The following is a 26887-nucleotide window of genomic DNA, read 5'->3' on the forward strand; positions in this document are numbered from 1 at the left end:
ATTGACTTACAGGGGAAATATTCACAATAGATTGCAGACTGCAAAGCAGGATGTTCAGGTGTCCTGATTTTGTTCGATTTTATAGGCAGATATAAATTATAAATGCACTTATAAATTACTCCACACACATGACACATGCTTGCAATATACAATTTATACTGTGTAATGTATTTATAAATCATACATTTGTTTATTTAAATATATACATATATATATTTAAAACTCTATTTATTTTATTTTTTTGCCATACCATGTGGGATGTAGAATCTTAGTTCCCTCACCACAGATGGAACCCATGCCCTGTGCAGTGGAAGAGGGGAGTCTTGACCACTGAATGACCGAAAAAAAAAAAAATCCCTATTTTTGGGGAAATATGCTATTTGTGTGTTCTTACAGTATTTTACATATATTTTTTGTAAGAAAAATATATCAAGAAAAATAATATTGTCTTTCCTCCTATTCCCATGAATATTGACACTAATGTTGTTCAGTTGCCAATTGTGTTTGACTCTTCGGGACTCCATAAACTGCAGCATGCTAGGCCTCCCTGTTCCTCACCGTCTCCTGGAGTTTGCCCAAGTTCATGTCCATTGCATCAGTGATGCCATACAACCATCTTCATTCTCTGTCACCCTCTTCTCCTTTTGCCTTCAATCTTTCCCAGCATCAGGGTCTTTTCAAATGAGTCAGCTGTTCACATCAGGTGGCCAAAGTATTGGAGTTTCAGCTTCAGCATCAGTCCTTCTAATGAGTATTCAAGGTTGATTTCCTTTAATATTGACTGGTTTGGTCTTGCTGTCCAAGGGACTCTCAAGAGTCTTCTCCAACACCACAGCTCAAAAGCATCAATTTTTTGGCACTCAGCCTTCTTCACAGTCCAACTCTCACATCCATACATGACCACTGGAAAAACCATAGCCTTGACTAGACAGATCTTAGTCGGCAAAGTAATGTCTCTGCTTTTGAATATGCTATCTAGATTGGTCATAACTTTTCTTCCAAGGAGTAAGCGTCTTTTAATTTCATGGCTGCAGTCACCATCTGCGGTGATTTTGGAGCCCCCCAAAATAAAGTCTGACACTGTTTCCACTGTTTCCCCATCTATTTCCCATGAAGTGATAGGACCAGATGCCATCATCTTCGTTTTCTGAATGTTGAGCTTTAAGCCAACATTTTCACTCTCCTCTTTCACTTTCATCAAGAGTCTTTTGAGTTCCTCTTCACTTTCTGCCATAAAGGTGGTGTCATCTGCATATCTGGGGTTATTGATATTTCTCCTGGCAATCTTGATTCCAGCTTGTGTTTCTTCCAGTCCAGCATTTCTCATGATGTACTCTGCATATAAGTTAAATAAGACACAATTCACATAGCCCTGAGAAGTTTTTCAGTACCAACTATGGATCGGTCCTGAAATGTGAATGAGTGTGAGACACTGTCCATTCATAAGATTCAACCAAGGATTGGCTGAAACACTGGAATACCTCTGCTTAAGAAGGCTATATCCTTCTCCTCACAATTTATTTTTGTTTATTTTTGGTGGTATTTGTTTGCACATGGCTAGATTGCTTTCGATCACTTTGTGAATCAGGAAAACTGATGATCTAAAATTGTGACATGATCTTAAGTATTAAGTAGGTTGGTTTGTCCATTTCAGGTAACTGGTTGGTAGGCCACTTTAAGGCCTTTCATTTTCCTTCTATGCCTCCCAAGACATTAATCAGAAGATGAGTCTGAGTATCATAGCATATAACTCTTTTAACCAATGCCTGGCTAAGACTGGAATGTCCAGCCCAGTATATTTAAAATTCATCCATAGAGGAGGTTCTATAGTCTTCACAAAACCTGGAATTTCCATGAAGATTTCTGATCTTTATAATCTAAGCAGTCAGCACTGAAGTTAAGCTTCTAGGAGACAGTACTTACAATCCAAGCAATCAGTGGTTGAGTTAAAACCCAAGCTTGAAGTACCATAGCCTTGGGTGGAAAGAGAAGCTGGGAACCGATTGAGATGCCTGGTGGCTGTACTGTTATCCATGGGACTGAGTGTGGTTGCTGGTCCAGAAAGCTGGTGATGCATGAGAGTCAATCCACAGTCCTTGCTCTCAGAGTAGGAAGTTGAGCCAGCATATCCTTGACTATACAACTTGAAGCCTGAGTATAGGTCATGGGATAGGACCTCTGCATGCAAGAAGAGGAGGTAGACAAGGGATCCGACAGTGGGGATATGCAGATGGACACAGGAGCACTGATGCTGGGAATGGCTGGGAGCAAGGTGCCGGAGGTGGGGCGTGAATAGGCCACTTGTTACACTGTCTGAACTCACTTCCACGGCAGATGTCTATGTCAGGTGTTACTTTGTTTAGACCTCCATTCTGTCATTGCTGCTGCTGTTGGTGGCACATAGTTCTTCAGGTCTTAATCCATACCTGTACCCTGGACTTAGGCAAGTTGGTTTTCAGCACCAACTCCTCCTGCATGAAGATATGTGGGTATTGAGTCTTAGCAAACAGTGCTTCCAGTGAATCTAGCTGCGCCTGACTGACCGTTTTCCTCTCCCACTGCTTTTTCTGAGGAGTGGCCAGGCAGACTCAGTGCAACGACTGCATAAGGTAATTGCTTAAGTAAGATAAGACATCTTGCTAAGGTTGTCTGGAGGTGCAAAGTTGGCCAAAATCCAGGGGACCTAGCTGGAAGGTCTTTTTTCGCCTGGGGTGGACAGATCCAGAATCCTTGATGGGTGTGTTTGGAGTGGTGGAACTAAGGCAAAACAAACAAACAAACAGAGGTGTTGGTTTACCACTTTGGAGGATGCAGCTCTTCCCTGTTCCACCACTAACATAAAAAGACACCCCACTTTCATCACTGTCTGATCATCCAGACAGAAGATCAATAAGGAAACACAGGCCTTAAATGAAACCTTAGACCAGATGGACTTAGTTGATATTTATAGAATATTCCATCCAAAAGCAGCAGAATACACATTCTTCTCAAGTCACATCTAACATTCACCAGAATTGATCACATACTGGTCTATAAAGCAAGCTGGAGTAAATTTAAGAAAATGGAAATTATTTCAAACATCCTTCCTGACCACAATGCTATGAATTAGAAGTCAACTAAAAGAAAAAAAAAACCTGTAAAAAACACAAACACATACAGGCTAAACAACATGCTACTAAGAAACCAATAGATTACTGAAGAAATCAAAGAGGAAATCCAAAAGTACCCAGACAAATGAAAACAAAAACACTACAATACAAAACCTATGGGATACAGCAAAAATAGTTCTAAGAGGAAGATATATAGCAATACAATCTTATCTCAGGAAAGAAGAAAAATCACAAATAAACAACCTAAGCTTACACATAAAGTAACTAGAGAAGAAGAGCAAATAAAACCCCAAGTTAGTAAAAGAAAAGAAATCATAAAGATCATAGCAGAAATAAATGAAATAAAAAAGAAAAAATAGAAAAGATCAGTGAAAGGAAAAACTGTTTCTTTGAAAAGATAAACCTTCAGCCAGACTCATCAAGAAATAAGGGAGAGAACTCAAAATCAATAGAATTAGAAACAAAAGAGTTACAATGGCTCCACAGATACAAAGGATCATAAGACTATAATCAACTATATGCCAATAAAATGGACAACCTGAAAGAAATGGACAAATTCTTAGAGGCAAAATTTCCCAGGAAGGAACCAAGAAGAAATAGAAAATATGAACAGACAATCACAAGTTCTGAAATCGAAACTGTGATTAAAATACATGTTGTTCAGTTGCCTAGTTGTATTCAACTCTTCGCAACCCCATGGTCACAGCTCTCGGTCCCTCACCATCTCCTGGAGTTTGCTCAAGTTCACGTCCATTGCGTTGGTGATGCCATCCAGCTCCCCCATCCTCTGTACACTAAAAAACATATAACAAACAAAAGTACAGGACAAGATGGCTTCACAGGAGAATTCTATCAAAAATTTAGAGAAGAGTTAACACCTATCCTGAAACTATTCCAATAAATCACAGTGGAAGGAATACTCCTAAACTCATTCTATGACGCTACCTTCACACTGATACCAAAAACAGGCAAAGATACCACAAAAAAGAAAATTATTGGCCAATATCTCTGATGAACATAGATGCAAAAATCCTCAACAAAATACTAGCAAACTGAACCCAACAATACATTAAAAGGGTCATACACCATGATCAAGTGGGATTTATCCCAGGGGTGGAAAAGTTTTTTTAGTATCCCCAGATCAATCACTGTGATACACTACACCAACAAATAAGAGAATAAAAATCATATGATCATCTCAATAGATGTAGAAAGAGCTTTTGACAAAATCAGCATCCACTTCTGATTAAAAACTCACTAGAAAGTAGGCATAGAGGGAACATATCTCAACATAATAAAGGCCACATATGACAAACTTACAGCTAACAGAGTACCCAATGGCGAAAAACTGAAAGCATTTCCTCTAAGATCAGGAACAAGACAGGGAAGTCTACACTCATCACTTTTGTTTAACATGGTTTTAGAAGTCCTACTCATGGCAATCAAGGAAGAAAAAGAAATAAAAGAAACCCAAATTTAAAAAGAAGTAAAACTGCCGCTATTTGCCGATTACAGTGATATAGTTAACTTCAGGCAGGTTGATAAGGCGCCCTTAGGGAGGAGGTATACATTCTTTGCCTTAGTCACATAGGCTCCGTGATAATTACTAAATAACAAAAACACATCTATTACTAAATGACAATAATACATCTTTCTCGCAGACATGTTTTTCCTTAGCCTTATGTCATGTAGGAGAAGGCAATGGCACCCCACTCCAGTACTCTTGCCTGGAAAATCCCATGGACGGGGGAGCCTGGTGGGCTGCAGTCCAGGGGATCGCGAAGAGTCAGACACAACTGAGAGACTTCACTTTCACTTTCATGCATTGGAGAAGGAAATGGCAACCCACTCCAGTGTTCTTGCCTGGAGAATCCCAGGGACGGGGGAGCCTGGTGGGCTGCCGTCTATGGGGTCGCACAGTTGGACACGATGGAAGTGACTTAGCAGCAGCAGTATGTCATGTAGCCATTGTGATCAAATAGCAACAGTATATTTTGCTCAAAAGCATATTTTGCTGCTCTTGACTGATGATTAAATGGCAACAACATATCTTGCCCAAAGGCATGTTTTTTCCTCCCTCACAGGAACTTGTACCTTTTGGTCAATCTTGTGCTGATGTTATCTCAAGATGTATACGCTGGGAAAGAGCTTTGGAAAAACTTTTACAGCCTTGAAATGTTTCTTTAACCTATTGTTAGTAGCCCACTAGAAGGTATATAAAGCTCTGCTCAAGTTAAGGAAGGGGGTATTCTCCTTTACCCTCTTCTGATGTCTATGTCAGAAGCCTTTTCTGTTTCTGTTCAATAAACTCTATTTCCTTGCTGCAAGACTCAGTCGTCTCTTTTATCTACCTGGCTCGGTGAATTTTTCTCCTCACAAGACCTGTGAGCTTGGGTACAGCCTACACTGCGTGGCTATACCACATCGGAACCGGTTTCATGTTGATACGACACAAAGAAAATCTCAAAGATGCTACCAAAACACTATTAGACTTCATCAATGAATTTGGTAAATTTGTAAGATACAAAATCAATGTTAGATTTCTATACATTAACAATAAAAGATCAGAAAGAAAAACAATCTCATTTACCATCATATCAAAAAGAACAAAATACCTGGGAAAAAGCCTACCTAAGGAGGCAAAAGACTTGTACTGCAAAAACTATAAGATGCTGCTGAGCAAAATCAATGATGACACCAACAGATGAAAAGATATACCATGTTCTTGGATTGGAAGAATCAACATTGTCAAAGTACTACACTGCACAAGGCAATCTATAGATTCAATGCAATCCCTATCAAATTATCAATGGCATTTTTCACAGAAATAGAAAAAAATCTTACAATTTATATGAGAAACAAAAAGACCCTTAATAGTCAAAGCAATGTTGAGGAAGAAAAATGGAGCTGAAGGAATCAGGCTTCCTGATTTCACACTATACTACAAAGCTACAGTTATCAAAACAGTATGGTACTGACACTAAAACAGATATATAGATCAAAGGAACAGGAAAAAATTTATTTCCAGAAAACTAGAAATAAGTCTATGCACCAATGGCCAATTAATCTGTAACAACAAAGTGATCTGACATCACTTTTACAACAAAGGTCCATATAGTCAACACTATGATTTTTCCAGTAGTCATGTACGGATGTGAGAGTTGGACCATAAAGAAGGCTGAGCACAGAAAAACTGATGCTTTTGAACTGTGCTGCTAGAGAATACTCTTGAGAGTCCCTTGGACTGCAAGGCATCCTAAAGAGTTGGACATAACTTAGTGACTGAATAACAACAATCTGTAACAAAGAAGGCAAGACCGTCTCTTCAATAAATAATAGTGAGAAAACTGGACAGCTACATGTAAAAAGGGCTTCTCAGGTGGTGCTAGTGGTCTCTCACCTAGAGCCAAACATGCTGGAATATGAAGTGGGCTTTAAGGAGCATTATTATAAACAAAGCTAGTGGAAGTGATGGAATTCTACATGAGCTATTTCAAATCCTAAAAGATGATGCTCTTAAAGTGCTGCACTCAATATACCAGCAAATTTGGAAAATTCAGCAATGGCCACATGACTGGAAGAGGTCAATTTTCATTCCAATCCCAGAGAAGTGAAAGTGAAAGTCACTCAGTCGTGTCCAACTCTTTGCAACCCCATGGGCTATGCAGTCCATGGAATTCTCCAGGCCAGAATACTGGAGTGGGTAGCCTTTCCCTTCTCCAGGGGATCTTCCCAACCCAGGGATTGAACTCAGGTATTCCTCATTGCAGATGGATTCTTTGCCAGCTGAGCCATAAGGGAAGCCCAAGAATACTGGAGTGGGTATCCTATCCCTTCTCCAGGGGATCTCCCTGACCCAGGAATCGAACTGGGGTCTCCTGCATTGCAGGTGGATTCTTTGCCAACTGAGCTATCAGGGAAGCCCAATCCTAGTTAAGGGCAATGCCAAAAAAAGGTCATCAAAATTGCACTCATTTCACACTTTAGCAAGGTAATGCTCAAAATCCTTCAAGCTAGACTTCAACAGTATGTGAACCGAGAAATTCCAGATGTACAAGCTGGACTTCAAAAAGGCAGAGGAACCAGAGATCAAATTGCCAATATTCACTGGATCATAGAAAAAGCAAGGGAATCCAGGAAAACATCTACTTCTGCTTCATTGACTACACTAAAGCCTTTGACTGTGTAGATCACAAGAAACTGAAAAATTCTTGAAGAGATGGGTGTAACAGACTATCTTACCTCCCTTCTAGGAAACAGGTCAAGAAGTAACAGAACTGTACATGGAACAAGGGCTTGGTTCAATATTGTCACCCTGCTTATTTAACTTCTATGCAGAGTACATCATGCAAAATGCCAGACTGGATGAATCACAAGTTGGAATCAAGATTGCTGGGAAAAATATTAGTAACCTCAGATATGCAGATGATACCACCCTTATGGCAGAAAGCAAAGATCTTCTTGATGAAGGTGAAAGAGGAGGGTGAAAAAGTTGGCTTAAAATTTAGCATTCAAAAAACTAAGATCTTGGCATCTGGTCTCATCACTTCATGGCAATTAAATGGGGAAACAATGAAAATAGTGGCAGATTTTATTTTCTTGGGCTCCAAAATCACTGTGGACTGTGACTGCAGCCATGAAATTAAAAGACTCTTGCTCCTTGGAAGAAAAGCTATGGCAAACCTGCTGCTGCTGCTGCTGCTAAGTCGCTTCAGTCGTGTCCGACTCTGTGTGACCCTAGAGACGGCAGCCCACCAGGCTCCCCTGTCCCTGGGATTCTCCAGGCAAGAACATGGAGTGGGTTGCCATTTCCTCTCCAATGCATGAAAGTGAAAAGTGAAAGTGAAGTCGCTCAGTCATGTCCAACTCATAGCGACCCTATGGACTGCCACCTACCAGGCTCCCCTGTCCATGGGATTTTCCAGGCAAGAGTACTGAGTGGGGTGCCATGCCTTCTCCGATGACAAACCTAGACAGCATATTAAAAAGCAGAAACATTACTTTTCTGAGAAAGGTCCATATAGTCAAAACTAAGATTTTTTTCAGTAGTCATGTATGGATGTGAGAGTTGGACCATAAAGAAGGCTGTTCAGTTCAATCCAGTGGCTCAGTCATGTCTGACTCTTTGCAACCCCATGGACTGCAGAACGCCAGACTTCCCTGTCCATCACCTGAGTGCTGAAGAATTAATGCTTTTGAGCTGTGGTGCTGGAGTCCCTTGGACTGCAAGAAGATCAAACCTGCCAATTCTAAAGGAAATCAACCCTGAATATTCATTGGAAGGACTGATGCTGAAGCTGAAATTCCAATATTTTGGCCATCTGATACGAAGAGCAGACTCATTCAAAGAGATCCTGCTGCTGAGAAAGATTGAGAGCAGGAGGAGAAGCAGGCAACAGAGAATGAGATGATTGGATGGCATCACTGACTCAATGGAGTGAGTTTGAGAAAACTTTGGGAAATAATGAAGGACATGGAAGACTGGTATGCTGCAGTCCATGGGATTGCAAGGAGTCAGATACAACTTAACAACTGAAAAACAACATGTAAAAAAATGAACTTAAAACATTATTTAACACTATAAACAAAAATAAACAGCATGCTTGGGGCTGGTGCATGGGGATGACCCAGAGGGATGTTGTGGGGAGGGAGGTGGGAGGGGGGTTAATGTTTGGGATCACATGTACACCCGTGGTGGATTCATGTCAATGTATGGCAAAACCAATACAGTATTGTAAAGTAAAATAAAGTAAAAAAAAAAAATAAAAGAAGGAAAAAAATGAACTTAGAACATTATTTAACACCATAAACAAAAATAAACTCTAAGTGGATTAAAGACCTAGATGTAAGACCAGATACTATAAAATTCTAAGAGAAAAAACATAGGTGAGCAGTCTTAGACATAAATCACAGCAATATCTTTTCCAAGCCATCTCCTAGAGGAACGGAAATAAAAACAAAAAAAAATGGGACCTCATTAAACTAAACTTTTTCATGGCAAAGGAAACCATAAACAAAATAAAAAAGACAACTTACAGAATGGGAGAAAATATTTGAAAATGATGTGACCAATAGGGACTAGTCTCCAAAATTTACAAACAGTTCATGAGACTCCACAGAAAAGAAAAAAATCAACCCAACCAGAAAATAGGCAGAAGACCTGAACAAACAATTCTCCAAAGATATACAGATGACTAAGAGGCTCATTAAAAGATGCTCAAAATCTCTAGTTATGAGAGAAATGCAAATAAAAACTACAATGGGATATCACCTCACACCAGTCAGAATTTCCATCATCAAAAAAATCTACTGACAATAAATGCTGGAGAGGGTGTGGAGAAAATAGAGCCCTTCAACACTGTTGGTAGGAATGTAAATTGGTACAGCCAGTATGAAGAAAAGTATGGAGGTTTCTTAAGAAACTAAAAATAGAGCTACCATATGCCCACACTCCTGGGCATATATCTAGAGAAAAACATAGTTTGAAAAGATACATGCATTCCAGTATTCATTACAGTGTGACTTACCATAGGTAAGACATGGAAGCAACCTAAATGTCCATCCGCAGTTGAATGGATAAAGAAGATGTAGTACATATACTCTACCATTAAAAAAATGAAATAATGGCATTTGCAGCAACATGGATGCACCTGGAGATTATCATACTAAGTGAAGTAAGTCAGACAGAAAGACAAATATCATATATTTCTTATATGTGGAATCTAAAAAATAATACAAATTCACTTATTTAGAAAACATAAATAGGCTTCGAGAATGAATTTATGGCTATCAGAGGGGACAGGTTATTGGGAGGTACAGACTGGGAGTTTGGGATTGACACATGCACACTACTATATTTTAAATAGATGACCAACAAGGACCTACTGTATAGCCCAGGAAACAATGCTCAATATTATTTTTTTCATTTGCTGCACTACACAGCATGTGGGATCTTCTCAAATGTCATTTTCTTTTATTACTTTTTGTTGTTTAAGCTTTGCAATGTTGTGTTGGTTTCTGCCATATAACAACATGAATCAGCCATAATTATACATATATTCCCTCCCTCTTGAGCCTCTCTCTCTTTCTTCCATTCCCCCTCCAAGGCCATCACAGAGTGCCAAACTGGGCTCCTTGTGTTATATAGCAGCTTCTCACCACCTATCCATTTTACACAGGATAGTGTGTTATGTATGTTGATGCTGCTTTCTCCATTCATCCCCTCCCTCGCTCCCCATTGTGTCCATTCTCTACACTGTGTCTCCACTCCTTCCCTGCAAATAGGTTCATCAATACCACTTTCCTAGATTCCATATATATATATAGATAGATACACTATATTTGCTTTTCTCTTTCTGACTTACTTCACTTTGTATAACAGGCTCTAGGTTTATCCACCTCACTAGAACTTGCTTAAATTTGTTCTCTTTTATGGCAGAGTAATATTCCGTTGTGTGTATGTAGCACATCTTTTTATCCATTCATCTGTTGATGGACATCTATGTTGCTTCCATGTCCTGGCTATCATAAATAGTACTGCAGTGAAATTGGGTGGCATGTGGGAGCTTAGTTTCCCAATCAGGAATCAAAACTACACCCCCTGCATTGAAAGTGAGGAATCTTAACCACTGGATTGCCAGGGAAGTCCTTCAATATTCTTCAGTAACCTAAATGGGAAAAGAATTTGAAAAAGAATAGATACATGTATATGCATAACTGAATCTCTTTGCTGTGCACCTAAGTACACTTAAAACTAACACAACATTGCTAATCAACTAGGCTCCAATACAAAATAAAAATTTAAAAAAGAAGGGATTAATAGCAAGCTCCTACTGTATAAGACTGGGAATTACATTCAGTATCATGTGATAAACCATAGTAGAAAAGAATGTGAAAAAAATGTATTTATATGTATAACTGAATCACTTTGTCATGTAGCAGAAATTAACACAAGATTGACATGACATCAATCATTGTTCAACAAAAAAATTTAAAAAAACATATTACAAAGCTATAGTAATCAAAAAAGTGTGGTGCTGGCATAAAGACAGACAAGCAGAATAATGGCATAGACTAGAGAGCCCAGAAATAAACCCTTGTGTTCATAGTCATAGGATGTTTACAAAGGAGTCAAGACCTCAGGGAAAGAAAAGCCTTTTCAACAAATGGTGTTGGGAAAATTGAATATTCATATGCAAAATAGTGAAGTTAGGCCCTTATCTTATACCATACACAAAAATTAACTCAAAATCCTTGAAGATTTAAACCTAACACCTAAAACTATTAAACTCCTAGATGGAAACATAGAGGAAAACTCATGACATTAGACTTGGTACAGGTTTCTTGGATATGATACCAAAATAGAGGCAGCAAAAGCAAAAACAGACAAAGGAAACTACATCAAACTTAAAAAAAGAACTTTGCAAATCAAAGGGCACAATCAACAAACTGAAAAAGTAATCTATGGATTGGGAGAAAATATCTGTAAATCATGTAGCTGATAAAGGGTTAATATACAGCATAGATAAAGAACTCTCACAACTCAACAACAAAAATTCAAATGAATTAAAAATGAACAAAGGACTTGAATAGATATTTTTCTAAAGATAGTATAGTAATGGCTGAAAAGCATATTGGAAATGCTCACTGACCATCAGAGAAATGTAGATCAAAACCACAATGTGATATTACCTCATGCTCATTAGGATGCCAACTATTAAAAACAAGCAAACAAAAACAACAGAAAATAATGATTGCTGGTAAGGATGTGGAAAAATTAGGACTCTAGTATGCTGTCGGTGCAACTGGTTCAATTGCTATGGAAAAATGAAATAAAAAAATTAAAAATAGAATTATCATATGATCCAGCAATTCCACTTCTGAGTATATATATTCAAAAGAATTGAAATCAGAATCTCAAAGAGATATTTGCACACTCTTGTTCACAGCAGCACTATTCACACTAACTTAAAGACAGAGACAACCCAAATGTCCATCAATAGTTGAAAGGGTAAACAAAATGTGGTGTGTATAGACAACAGAATATCATTCAGCTTTAGAAAGGAAGAAAATTTCATCACATGTTACAACATGGATAAACCTTGAGGATCTTACATGCGGTATCTAAAGTAGTTAAAATCATAGAAATAGAAAATAGAACGGTGATTATGAGGGGCAAGATAGAGGAGGAAAGAGGAGTTGTTTAATGGATATAGAGTTTCAATGTATAAGACGAAAAGTTCTGAATATACACTCACAACAATGTGAATATACATAACAGTAGTGAACTGTATGTACATTTAAAAATGGTTAAGATGATAAGTTTTATTTGTGTTTTTTTTAACCACAATAAAAATGGGGTGGGGAAATGGGAACAGAACCATTGAGTCATTTAAAAGCTTCAAAGTGAAGTGTTTTGGTAGGTTTTGTACTGAATTGCTTTGCTAAATACAAAAGAATACAGCACCCTCTGGCTAGTCTGCAAGAGCATCAGGGAATATGGTGATTTAATTGCCAAGTGTCAACAAGAATTTTTACATAATTAGTTGAAACTACACTAATGGAAAAATGAGTATCACAATTTGGGAGAGCCCATCCAATGACGTTATTACTACATTTACTATTCATGAGAAGTTTTTTCAGCTATGACAATAATCAAAAGCAAGTGTTGAAAGAAATAGACCTGTATTATCACAAAATGTTAAATCAACATTTAAAAAAGTAGATTGAATTAGTTTTAATTCAAAATACTAACAATAGGCATATTTTATTTTATTTATTTTTTTAATTTTTATTTTTACTTTATTTTGCTTTACAATACTGTATTGGTTTTGCCATACATTGACATGAATCAGCCACAGGTATACATGAGTTTTATTTTAATGCTATCTTAATCAGAACTATTTGTTATAAAAAACTATTAATGAATGAATTTATAGAACTATTTATTAAATGTTCATTTCATGTGCAGTTCATTCTTTTAAATTTTCCTTTGATTGCAACTCAGGTATTTTTATTGTTGGGGTGCTTTATAAGAAGTTTGGGGTCATTGCTGTAGAATTCAGGGATTTATTTTTAATTTCTTTCTTTTTAATTGGAGGATAATTGCTTAGAATGTTGTGTTGGTTTCTGCCATACAACAATGCGAATCAGTCACAACTATCTATATGTATATATACATATATCCTCCCCCTCGTGAGCCCTCCCACTCCTCCCATCTCATACCTCTAGGTCGTCACCCACAAACCTTGGAGAATCTTATCAAAATTCTCTTGTAGGAATTCTGAACCAGATATAAGAAGAGATTGTTGTAGAAAAGGAGGAGAAAGGAGAGGTGTAAGGAAGGAAAGAGAAAGACTTTTGTTCTAATATGACTTTCAAGTTTTTCTAAACACTGTACAGCAGAGAAAAACATGCTCTGTAGCTGTGCTGTCTGACAGTCCCCACTGTGTGTGCACTTGAGATGTGGCTTGTGTAATTAAGGAACTGAATTTTAAGTGTTGCTTAATTTAGTTGTTTAAATAGCCACATGTGACTAGTGGCTACTGTACTAGACAGTGTTAGAAAGAAATCATTGCCAAACATACCTAAAATATCTAGTGACTGAGGAAAAGATGAAATGTGTGAACTAAGCAACATGAACCGCACATGAAGTGAAGAGAACTGCACACGAAGAAGCAGGTTGGTGCATGGATGGCGTGGATGTAGAGACAGCATGATCTGAACAGTGCAGGTGGCTGAGTTACAGCAAAGTGATCTTACATTTTCTTTTCTACCTTGATGGAAGATTTATAATTTCTATTTTGTTGTAGAAGAGAAATGTAACTTATGTTTCTCAATTTATATGCCTACAAAAGGTATATGCAATACACTTTGGTGAGTTTGTTATCATATTTCATAGTTTCAAGTTATTTTTCCTTTCAGAAGTTACAGGCAGGTAGATGTGCATACCTCTTTCTTGAGTCTTCCTATGAGTATGTGCATCCCATACTCTAGGCTTATTTTTCATTAATACAAGTGGGACAACCTCAGACTTTTTCTCCTCTGGGCTGTATGTGGCCATTAGATTTCAATTTCTCTCTTCTCCTTTGTTAAGTCCTCTCCTCCAAAAAATATCCTCAAAAATGCTGACATAAAATTCCTCTAACAGCAAATGAAGTTGTTTGTTCTCCAGTTAGAGACAAAAGGCTTATAATAGAGATACTACCTGACATAATATAAGAAACTTACACACGCCAAGGAAAAGTCAATCAGTATATTGAGGAGACCCTCATCTCCTTCTTTATGAAGGATAGAATGATAGAAGCAAGGAAGACATTGGTTCCATAAAAAGCAGATGCTGGTGGCAAAAGTTCTTTGAAAGTATGTACTGAAGATGAAGAAGAACCATATGATTTCAGGCATAATCATCACTGTGTCTAGTGCTAGATAGGAGGAACAAACTGAAATCAGTGGTTAGAGTGCTTGAAGCTCTGAGCTATGGAATTTATGGGAGAAGAAGAGGGTGGGATGATTTGAGAGAATAGCACTGAAACATATACATTACCATATATAAAACAGATAGCCAGTGGGAGGTTGGTGCATGAAGCAGGGCACCAAAAGCTGGTGCTCTGTGACAACCTAGAGGGATGGGGTGGAGAGGGAGGTAGGAGAGGGGTTCAGGAGAGGAGACACATGTGTGCCTATGGCCAATTTGTGTTGATGTATGACAAAACCCATCACATTATTGTAAAGTAATTAATAAATAAAAAAATAAAATGACTGGGGTAATTAGTCTCTCTTAGGGATATTGCTTGGTTATTATTGGGCTTCCCTCATAGCTCAGTTGGTAAAGAATATGCTTTCAATGCAGGAGATCCTGGTTCGATTCCTAGGTCAGGAAGATCTGCTGGAGAAGGGATAGGCTACCTACTCCAGTATTCTTGGGCTTCCCTGATGGCTCAAACAGTGAAGAATCTGCCTGCAATGCCAGAGACCCCCAGGTTCAGTCCCTGGGTTGGGAAGATCCCCTGGATAAGGAAATGGCAACCCACTCCAGTATTCTTGCCTGGGAAATCCCGTGGACAGAGGAGCCTGGTGGGCTACAGTCAATGGGGTTGTGAAGAGTTGGCATGACTGAGTGACTAACACACACACATGAAATATTGTTCGGTAATTAAAAGGAGTACATCAGAGTTACAGATGACCTGGAGGTATATTACATATTAAATATATAAATTATATATTTTAATAAATTTATATATTGGTATATCATATATATCAGGTATATATGTGTATATTTTTTCCCTCTAAGTTACTTCCTTCTAGTTATTATTTTTGTCTTTATCATTGGATTCCCTCAGATGTCTGCTTGTCTGCTCACATTGAATTGCAGGTCACTAATATTGATGGGGATTTCTGTACTCATGAGTGACCCTTGTTGACCTGTGGGTCTCGTAGAGTGACCTGGCTGGGCCATTTTGTTAGAAAAATTCTGTTGTCATATCTTTGGGTCTTTCCCCTTTGAACTGGGCCAGACTTTAAAGGAGAAAACTTCTCTGCCCAGTTCTAGCAGTATAACCTTGGCTGCCAGAATTCAGGTAACTAGAAGAGAAATAGGGTTGGAGTGTCAACACTCAGTATATAGGCAGATTTTGCCCATTTTCCAGTCTCCAATATAACACTTCCTGCCCTCACCTGTGCCTGGTGTCTGTACTATTTTCTCTCCAGGAAAAACAGTCCTTCTGTCTTTGGATGGTACCAATAAGGAGAATCTGGATGTTTATTTGCTCATGACTACTCTCTTCATTTCACTCTGTTTTCAGTATCATCCTCAATCCTGAAATTTTTTGGGCTTCTGTTGAGCAAAGCAGATGGCATTTTGGGTTTTCTCACTGCTGATTTTGGACTCCACTTTCTCACATCTACCAACTCAATTACCACACATCCTACTATGACCCAGCTTTCAAAATATGGTGACTGTCATTTCCTCTCCCGCTGTCTTCATTTTTTTGGTTTTTGGTTTATATTATACCTTTTAAAAAATCTTCTCGAGATCTATGGATGAATGAAAGATTTACACATAAAATAACACATGCTGTATAATTCTATTTTTTTGACATTTAAGAAAGGTAGTAATACTCTATGGTTATAGATATTAAAATAGTACTATCCTTGGGCAGAGAAGGAGAGTCCTGGAAAGTGGCATGTGAGAACTTTCTAGAATGCTGGAAATATCTTACAACTTATCAGGTGATAGTTACACAAAAGCATCATATGTAACAATTGTATCACTCTTCATCCTGTTTGTGATGCCAGTTGTCTCACTGCTCACACTGTTCACTGAACCCAGAGTAGGCAAGGTGCAAGCTAAGGGACTGGAGGGAGACTCAGGAGCCATAGGAACTACAGCAGGTTTATTCTCTTCTGGCTGGCACAGCAGCTGTAGCAGTATTCTCTTCTGGCTGATGCAGCAGCTGCAGCAGCAGACACACTTTATTCTCTCCTCCCTTGGCTGACCCAATGGACACAGCTGTGGCACAGCTCAGTGGTGCTTGCGTATCCCTACAGCATACAACCCGTGACCAAGCGAGTACCTCGTGACGTGCATGTGCAGTGCTATAAATCTTAGCTGTTACGTAGTCATTATTTACAAAACGTGGGACGAGGGAGCCTGGATAGTCCATCTTGGCTAATTTGCTCTCTCCCCACAAAAATCAATCTCAGCAAATTTAAAATTCATGGCATTAAATTTTTTAAATTTTCTTTTTAATTGGAGGATAATTGCTTTACAATGTTGTGTTGGTTTCTGCCGTACAGCAATGTGAATCAGCAATAAGTAAATATTTGTCCCCTCCCTCCCAGCCCACCCCTCCAGGCTGTCACAGAGTACCACGCTGAGCTCCCGGTGTTATACAGCAACTTTTCATTAGCTATCTATTTAATATATAGTAATATACATTTCAATGCTATGCTCTCAATTCTTCCCATGCTCTCCCCCCACCTACTGTGTTCAAAGTCTATTCTTTATGTCTGCGCCTCCATTACTGCCCTGCAAACAGGTTCATCAGTACCATTTTTCTAGATTCCATATATATGTGTTAATATACAGTATTTCTTTTTCTCTTTCTGACTTACTTCACTCTGTATAACAGGGTCTAGGTTCATCTACCTCACTAGCACTGACTCAAATGTGTTTATTTTTATGGCTGGGTAATATTCTCTTGTGTATATGTACCACAACTTCTTTACCATTTATCTGTCCATGGGTTCTCCAGGCAAGAATACTGAAGTGGGTTGCCATGCCTTCCTCTGGGGGATCTTATGTCTCTTATGCCCAGCATCTCTTATGTCTCCTGCACTGGCAACCAGGTTCTTTACCACTAGCACCACCTGGGAAGCCCAACTCACTTCTTACCAAATATTTCTTAAAATTGTCCAGTCTGGGAGTTGGCAATGGCCACAGTGTGTCTCTCCGCCCCACAGAGCACTGGTTCTCAGTCCTGGTTGGCTCTTTAGAATCACCTGTGGGGCTTACTGAAATATGTAGACACCTGAGTCACACTCCCAAGAGTTCCGATTTCAAGCCTGGAGTGGGAATTATTTTAGGAATCTTTTTTTAGCATGTTCTACTAATGCTGATTGAAGACCATTGCAGTAGAGAAACTTCCTGTCCTCGACAGATGGTCAATCAGTTCCTAGTTTACATCTTCATTGACAGGCTGCGCAAGTAATTAAATGAATCTGACTATTAGAAAGTGACTTTGACTGTGTGGATCACAACAAACTGTGGAAAATTCTTTAAGAGATGGGAATACCAGACCACCTTATCTGCCTCCTGAGAAACCTGTATGCAGGTCAAGAAGCAACAGTTAGAACTGGATATGGAACAATGGACCATATTTGAACAATATGGTTCAAATTGGGAAGGGACTACGTCAAGGCTGTATATTGTCATCCTGCTTATTTAACTTCTATGCAGAGTACATCATGCAAAATGCCAGGCTGGATGAAGCACAAGCTGGAATCAAGATTGCCAAGAGAAATATCAACAAACTCAGATATGCAGATGACATCACCCTTATAGAAGAAATTGAAGAGCAGCTAAAAAGTCTCTTGATGAAGGTGAAAGAGGAGAGTGAAAAAACTGGCTTAAAACTCAACATTCAGAAAACTAAGATCATGGCATCCAGTCCTATCACTTCATGACAAACAAATGGGGAAACAATGGAAACAGCGACAGAATTAATTTTCTTGGGCTTCAAAATCACAGCAGATGGTGACTGCAGCCACAAAATCAAAAGATGCTTGCTCCTTGAAAGAAAAGCTATGACCAACCTAGACAGCATATTAAAAAGCATTATTTGCTGACAAAGGTCCATCTAGTCAAAGCTATGGTTTTTCCAGTAGTCATGTATGGATGTGAGAGCTGGACCATAAAGAAAGCTGAGTGCCAAAGAACTGATGCTTTTGAACTGGTGGTGTTGTAAAAGACTCTTGAGAGTCCCCTGGACTGCAAGGGAGTAAATCCTAAAGGAATCAGTCCTGAATATTCATTGGAAGGACTGGTGCCGAAGCTGAAGCTCCAATACTTTGGCCACCTGAGCGAAGAGCCAACTCATTAGAAAAGATCCTGATTCTGAGAAAGATTGAAGGCAGGAGGAGAACGGGATGACAGAGGATGAGATAGTTGAATGGCATCTCTGACTCAATGGACATGAGCTTGAGCAAACTCAGGGAGACACTGAAGGATAGGGAAGCCTGGCATGCTGCAGTTCATAGGGTGGCAAAGAGTTGGACACAACTTAGTGACTGAACAACAACAAAACCAGTATATAATTTACATAAATGCACAGAGTTGATTTCAAATGCAAAAGAGTTGGGCACCACCTAGTGACTGAACTAAACTGATTGATTAGGAAGGGATTTAATACATACAACTGAAATCTTAGTTTCGGAGAATCTTCTATTATTGTTTGTAGATCTACTCTTTGAGGTCATACCCTTTGTGTGTGGTTACAATTAATATCACTAGCCTTCAAATACTGAAGGCAGCTGCTACTTTTGTTTCTCTTGTTGGTCTTCTGTTTTCTTGGGTAAACTCTCCTGCTCATTCTTCCTAGAGCATGGTTTTCAGGGCTGTGCAGCTACTTTTGACAGCCATCTCCAGTTTGTCTACATCTTTCAGGGAAATGTGGTGTTCCAAATGGATCCCATTCATCTGAGGGTATGAGTTTCAGACTGCAGGGTGGTTGGTCACTGTGTCCCTAGAGTCAGATTTTACATATATTAATGTGGCCATTGATTATATTGTTTTGTTTCATTTTTGTTTCTAAAGTCCTTTTAAAAAACATTTATTTATTTTTGGCTGTGCTGGGTCTTCATTGCTACATGTGGGCTGTCACTAGTTGCAGCAAGCAGGGGCTACTCTCTAGCTGCAGTGCATCAGCTTCTCATTGTGGTGGTTTCTCTTGTTGCAGAGCAAGGGCTCTAGGGCGTGTGGGCTTCAATAGATGTGATGCATAAGCTCAGTAGTTTAGCTGCCCTGTTGCATGTGATGCCTTTCCAGACCAGGGATCAAACCAGTATCCCCTGCATTGGCAGGCAGATTCTTAACCACTGGACCACCAAGGAAGTACTTAAGGTCCTTTTTTGTGCTGATGGTTCAGTTTGATCTTGGATTCAGATGCCCTCTCCCAGAGAGATCTTCCATCTAGATTCCTTAAGTCAGGTGTCTCATTGCTACGCTCAATAATGTACTCTAACAATATGCTGAATGAGTAGATAGATGGATGAGTGAATGAATAAATGATTTTAACAGGAAGTTGAAGGGACTTTTTTGGATATCATGGGATTTCAGTGAAACCTTAAAGATGAGAATTATAGGTGAAAGTTGCCTTCACTTCTCAAAAAGAGGTACTAGAATAGAGGAGTGCTTTCTTGATGGCTCAGCAGTAAAGAATCCACCTGCCAATGCAGGAGATGTGGGTTCAATCCCTCGGTCGGGAAGATCTGCTGGAAGAGGAAATGGCAACCCACTCCAGTATACTTGCCTGGGAAACCCCATGGACAGAGGATCCTGGCTGGCTGACAGTCCATGGCGTTGCAAAGAGTTGGACATGACTGAGCATGCACACACACACCAGCAGGATAGATGATGCAATGTGTGTTTATCTGCATCGCAAAGTTAGATGCTAGACATACCTATGCCAGACTTAGTAGAAAACATTAGAACAAGTTCAGTGGCCATCAATACTTTCTTCTACCTTCAGTCTTTTTAAGACTATCTTATAAATCATTTGATGTGATTATCAGGAGTCATTGGGAACGGAGAGTTCAGCCAAGGGCTGCTGCTCATTTCTAGGTGTTTCTTTGCTTCTCTTCGTGGATAATCCACATTCCTCCACTTGGCTTCTCACCAGAAAGCTGGTAGCTTGCTGAGATGCAGAATCCTGTGGCTTCATCTTTTTTTTGTTTTTGTTTGTTTTGTATTCTTTTAGCTGCACTTTGCAACCTGAGGGATCTTAGTTCCCCAACCAGGAATGGAACCCCTTGCCCCCTGCATTGGAAGTACAGAGTCTTAACGACTGGACCACCAGGGACTTCAAGTTCCTGTGGCTCTTGCTGTATCTACAGGGAAGGAGGGAGGTGAGAGTTCTTAGGGGAACTGCAACCTGGGAGACTTATGTGAAACATACTGGAATCCACATCTAACCAAGTCATGCTGAAGGTGAAATGTTAGCTGGCATTGACTGTGATGGGAGGTCTAGGAATGAAGGTGTCAATAGGCAGATAGCACTCTATACTTGGAGAAGCAAGGATGGATAAATAGATACTATGAACAGTCTCTAGGTTTAAGCAGTCTTGATAGGAGGTTTCTCAAGAGGTGACGGGACTACAGCATGAAAAGGATTTCAGACAGATTAGTTGGACAAGAATTAGAAAGGAAGAAGCATGCAGGTTATGCACAGAGCACATTGCCCACATCAGAAAACTATACATTATGGAGGCTCGTGTAGGGTTACTTCCAAAGGATCTGCCAATGCATCTGACCAGGTGCAAGGTAGGGACCCTACCATGTACAGAAGACTTCTGTAGCCAAGAGACAATCACAAATAGCACTAGCTAAGTAAATTGAGGCTTCCCTATTTTTTCTAATATCTTCTACTTTGTCTCATTACAGGGAGGAAGTAGAGGAAGGGTGGAATAGCTCACATCCCCTATCCTCATTGCAAGGCCTCAAGCCACAGTTTAGGTAGAACCTGCAAGGAGAATTGATACTTGGAATTGCTTATGAGATTGCAGTTTTGACTTGGGCAAGATTGAACTTGACTTTTCAACAGCTAAACAATGACTCTTTATCAAAATGAGACTGCTATTATTGTAAGTGGTTGAGATGGGGTAGGGACCAAGCAATTTTTAAAGAAAATGGAAAATTAAGCTTCACTGATAGCTCAGATGTTAAGGAATCGGCCTGCAATTTGGGAGACCCAGTTTCAATCCCTGGGTTGGGAAGATCCCTGGATAAGGGAATGGCAACCCACTCCAATCTTCTTACCTGGAGAATTCCATGAACAAATGAGTCTGGTGGGCTACAATCCATGGAGTCCCAAAGTGTTGGGCACAACCGAGTGAATAACACTTTCACTTTCCCATTTGGACCTCAAAAAGCTCAGTATATTTAATATTGAATAAATGAATGAATTCAAGATTGGTGACAATGGATTCCTATCATTGTTTACTCCAAATCCCTGTTTCTTGGATTCCTGAGGTCCTTGTAGTCAGAAAAGTCATTCATTCATTCAACTTTTAATTGGCTTCTCATTTTGTGTCTAGCATTGAGATAGGCCCTGGGGGCCCTAAATGAGTGAGCCAGGCCTCGGACATCCAGGAGCTTGCCTTTCCACTGAAGAAGGAGGGAATTCCATTGAGCTTTGAAAGATGCCTCAGGCCTGGGTTGGGAGAGAACTGGGGTGTCAGCTCAAGAAGGGAGTGCTATTGTTCAAAGGTCAGATTTCCTGACTTTTTGCTCTGGCCCTGGTTTGCTCATTCATTCACTCAAGAAATCTGGGTAAAGAACTTCCCTACTTTGGGGTAGTCTGCTTGGCATTGTCCTTAGAAGGGCATCCCTGATGGGTAGATCTTCCAGTATGACAAGTCTATGTTTCACACTCTGAGAAGTTCAGGTAGCAAAGATACAGTGGTATGGGTTAAATATTTTGGGATCTATATTTTCTATGAACTCCCTAACTTTCCCAATTGCTTGCTGGTGCCATGTTTACCTCAGACCAGAAATAATTCTAGAAAACAAGGCAGGTTCCATTGGCTAGAGTCAGAGCATTGAGGGCCTGAACATCTGCAGGGAAATGAGGAAGTATCTGTGGCAGTTATGGTGTTTTCCTCTTCATCTGAACCTTGGGAATAGGGTTGCCAGATACAGGTGAAATACTTGGATATACCTATTCTGAAACATTAGGTATCGTTGATCTGAAATTCAAGTTTAACTGGGCATCCTGTATGTGTTTGCTGTGTGTGCTCCGTCACTTCAGTCATATCCAGCTCTTTGCTATTCCTTTGGACTGTAGCTCACCAGGCTCCTCTATCCATAGGATTTTCCAGACAAAATTACTGAAGTGGGTTGCATGCCCTCCTCCAAGGGACTTCCCAACCCAGGGATTGAACCTGCATCTCTTATGTCTCCTGCATTGGCAGGCAGGTTCTTTATCACTAGTACCACTTGGGAAGCCTGGGCATCCTGTATCTTAATTTGTAAATTTGTAATTCCCAGCCTTACCTGGGAAGAGTTCTCTTTGGCCCAAGAAAGACCATGAAACTCAACTCTTGGGTTTTCAAGAACCTCTTCCCCTATGAATCTTCTCTTCATCCCCATATGTAGGGCCTAGCTGGACCCTGCTGATGACCCTCTGCAACAAGCCCTCATGGAGGGGGTGAGGATTAATGCAATGTGAAAAATTTGCTTGGGGATGAGGAGACTGGATTCTAGACCATAGTCTGCCATGTGAACAGTTCTGTGACTTTGTACAGGACAGTTTGCCTCTCTGGACATTTCCCTATTCAGAAATTCAAATATCAAGGTGGATTTAGCTTCAGAGTTCAATCAGGGCAGGAATACTTGGCATTTATCCATTCTGTACCAAATTCAGGGTCTCTCTCTTTCTCTCTCTGTGTGTGTGCATGTTGAGGGATGGATGAGAGATCCCCAACTGTCCCAGATAATGCAGAACTTAACGAGCCGTGCTTTTCTGGTTTTGTAGTTTGGAAATGACGCCTGACAGAGACAATGGGAGAATGAAGAGCAGTTAGAGGCTCTGTCCCATTTCTGTCTCAGTTTTCCTCTTTCAGAATGACCCCACTCCCATACCTCCTGGCTAAACAAAAGTTCTTTTCTATGTTCTTAAATACAGCAGGCTCACAAGAAATAACAAAGGCACAGTGGCAGACTGTTGAATTGAGATTGTAAAGGTTCAGCCGCGGCAGCCAGGTGTTCAAGCTTCCTGGGGATCTGGTCATCCTATCTGGGAGGCTGCTCCCAATAGCCTTGGTTATTCATTCATTCTGTCTTGTTCTGAAGCATAAGGCAAAGATGAACAGCAGCTCTGTACAGAATCCAAAGGGAAGACAGAGAAACAACGGCAACCAGAGGAGAGAGAAGTGTTTTCCTTCAAGCGCTGCCTTTATTCCTCACTCTTAGGTCACAGACAGTCATAAGGACAGAGAGAGAACTGAGAGTATCCTCACTAGCCTCATGACCTGGGGCAAATTAATCAACCTCTCTGAGCCTTAGTTACCTCATCTTTAAAACGAGACTAATAGTGGTTCACACCTCAGAGGGGAGTTGAAGGGTTAAATGAGCTAATGTATGTGCCTGCTGGTGGTGAGTGTGTTGGTTTTGGTCCCTGATTCTCAGTGTTAAGATAAAATAGAAGCCCACACTCTCTGTTTTAACCAAGATGCCATTCCAAGGTAGGATATAACTACTGCTAAATAAGGCAGCCAGTCCTTCATTTTTACAAGAGTGGTTATGGCAACCATGCTTTTTAAAGTCACTAAAAGTTGACAAAGGACATGAAATTGTGATTAGGTGACAACAAAAAGTGATGGGATGACATAAATAAACCTAGGAAGAAGGAAAGGAAGAAACTCAGAATATGAAATGCAGGTAGGGAAACAAGAACTCAGTCAGGGCAGGACAATTGTGTGTGACCAAGCTGGGGCTGGGAATCTGTCTCTGGTCTGAATAGGACAAAGGATGTGAACATGCAATGGGTATTGTTACACGGTCTGCAGCCCTTCCTATCATAATTGCCTGAGCCATTCTGCTGTGTGTTGGGCACACCTCGGAAGAAGAGGAAGGATTATCGCCCACCAATTGGAACAAAGCGTCCTGGCTTGAGCTTCTTATCCTGTGGCCTTCCTCTCATTTGCTTCATCCCACCTGCCTGTGTCTCCACTGGGAGCTCCCTTGGTGGAGATATGCCTTTATTGTCCTCTCTCCATAAATTCCCAGTAACTCCTAGCATCTGAGAAGTACCAGGTATTCCCTGCCCGGGGGTGGCATATCTGAGTAGTTGGAATACTTTTGTGGGAGCCATAACACATTGGCTATTACCAGGTAGACACCTCATGAAGGGCTTAAGAGAAGCCCCCTGTCAGGAGGCCAGGAGAGCCCAAGTCTGAAACACTCATGGTTGCAGGAGAAATGAAAGGTCTGACATGAGAAACAGAGGGTCTGCTTGTACTGGTTGCCCACCTGTTTGCATTTTCTACCCTTCTCTGCCCTACTCTGTGCTCAGAGAGTGACTCTACAGATGACAGTTTTTGGGCTCACATGCCAGTTGGATTCTGGTTGGGTTTGACCAATGGAAGGTGCTTGAGATGAGGGCAGCAGGAGAGAGAGGTCAGGGTGTACTACTTCTTGCTCTGACAGTGGCTCCATCCCTCCAGGAGCAACCCCTTTCTTGTGACTCCAGCTCTCACTGAGCTCCTGTGCCATCATTTCCTTCTCTTGCTCTCCAGTCCTAAGGGTGATAAACTACCCTCTGCTGCTGGTTTCTGGGAGCCCCGTCACCCCTTATTGATTCCCTTATCTCCACCCACACCTCTGTAAATACCTTCTTTATTAACGGTTTCTCATTTGAACCAGCTGAGTTGAATTCACTTCCTACTAAGATTCCAACTGGCACATAGAGAAAGACTAAAGACGTCTAGGATCTTAATTTGGTTTTCTGGGTATCAGGGGTGCAGGTTAGAGGTGGGGAAGGAGGTGTAATAAAGCTGGAAGATATGGGAGAAGGACCAAGAAATCAAGCCCAATAGAAGAGCTGGGTCACATGAATCTAAATTACAGGTTACTGTTATCGGTCTGTGCTGGTGCTGAAACCTGGGAGGCATTCTCTGGGAAAGGAGAGGGCAGCGGTCTCTCATACTGGGAGCAAAGTTGCATCTTCACTCTGGGGAATCCTTCTGCATCCAGTAGAGCTCAGTCCGAATGGAGTGGAAACCAGAGCTGTGCATGAGACCAGAACCAGCCAGTAGTCATGAGAGAGAGCTAATTCCGCCAGAGAAACTGGAGCAGGTGATACGGATGAAGGCAGGAAGGTTTAGGGTTACTCGCATGGTATTAGAGAAGCCTGAGTAGGGAGAAGACCGGGGACAGGCAGGAATAGACACAAATCAACTGGCGATAAATGCATGATGGCAGAATCACAGCTCATGAGTTATGCAGCTTTGGCTGGCTCTTTAGTGCTTATGGCGAAGGAGAGGATTATCGTGATAAAGATAGGTAAAGACGATTGGGAGATTGGGACTGACATATACATACTACCATATGTAAAATAGATAACTAATAAAAACCTGCTGTATAGCACAGTGAACTCTACTCAGTACTCTGTAATGGACTATATGGGAAAAGAATTTAAAATAAAAGAGTAGATATAAGTACATGTATAACTGATTCACTTTATTGTATACCTGAAAATAACACAACATCATAAATCAACTATGCTCTAACAAAAATTGAAATAAAAAATGGGTAAAGACTGTTGAAAGCAGAAAAGACAATTGCTGAATGTACTTAGGAAGTGGAATGTCAGTGTGTTACTCACAGAGGAATTCTATTGGTAATGTATGATATTTGACTGGATTTGTGTAAAAAGTTATCCTTGGACCAGGCTCCCAGCTTCCTAGCCTCGTGTCAGTGGAGTTTCTTTTCAGTGTTTTATGAGATATTCACCTGACAGTAGCCAGGTCATCATGGCTCCCATCTCCACCTCTGCTCTCTCTGTTGCTGGTGACCCAGGAATGCCTGGACACCACTTTCCCTTCACCCCCTTGTATGTTGCTGCCTCTCTCTTTGCATTAGCACAGGCTGAAGTGGGAGCAGGGAATATTTCCCTGTTCTGTCCCATCCCCTAATCCTTTTCAGTGCCTCTACAAAAGGTAGATAGGGGGTGTAGATTTTCTGCAAAGAAGTCAAGTGTTTAAAATCTCAATTTATTTCTCTGTAACTGAGAATAAATTAGCTCTTTAGCATTGGTTTCCACATTTTGGAAAAAAATGGATTTTGTCAATTCCTATACATACATGCATCTGAAATCTGGGGTTTTAAGTTTTATTTGATTGGCCTAGTTGTTTGTCCCTTCTGTGAATACCCCACTCTTCCAGTTTTACCATAACTTTATAATAAATATTGCTAGCTGATGGATTAAGTCCCTTCTTCAAAAATGTGCCTTGAAAAAATATGTGCTTTGGTTTGAATTTGGTATAATTCAAAGTGTATC

The 26887-nt window shown here is 40.2% G+C and overlaps 1 pseudogene; it reads right to left on the minus strand.

The window, feature by feature from the left end:
• LOC102191714 lies at window positions 1731-25551 on the minus strand (annotated as a pseudogene).

The sequence above is a fragment of the Capra hircus genome, chromosome 13, assembly GCF_001704415.2.
Source record: "Capra hircus breed San Clemente chromosome 13, ASM170441v1, whole genome shotgun sequence".
Taxonomy (NCBI): domain Eukaryota; kingdom Metazoa; phylum Chordata; class Mammalia; order Artiodactyla; family Bovidae; genus Capra; species Capra hircus.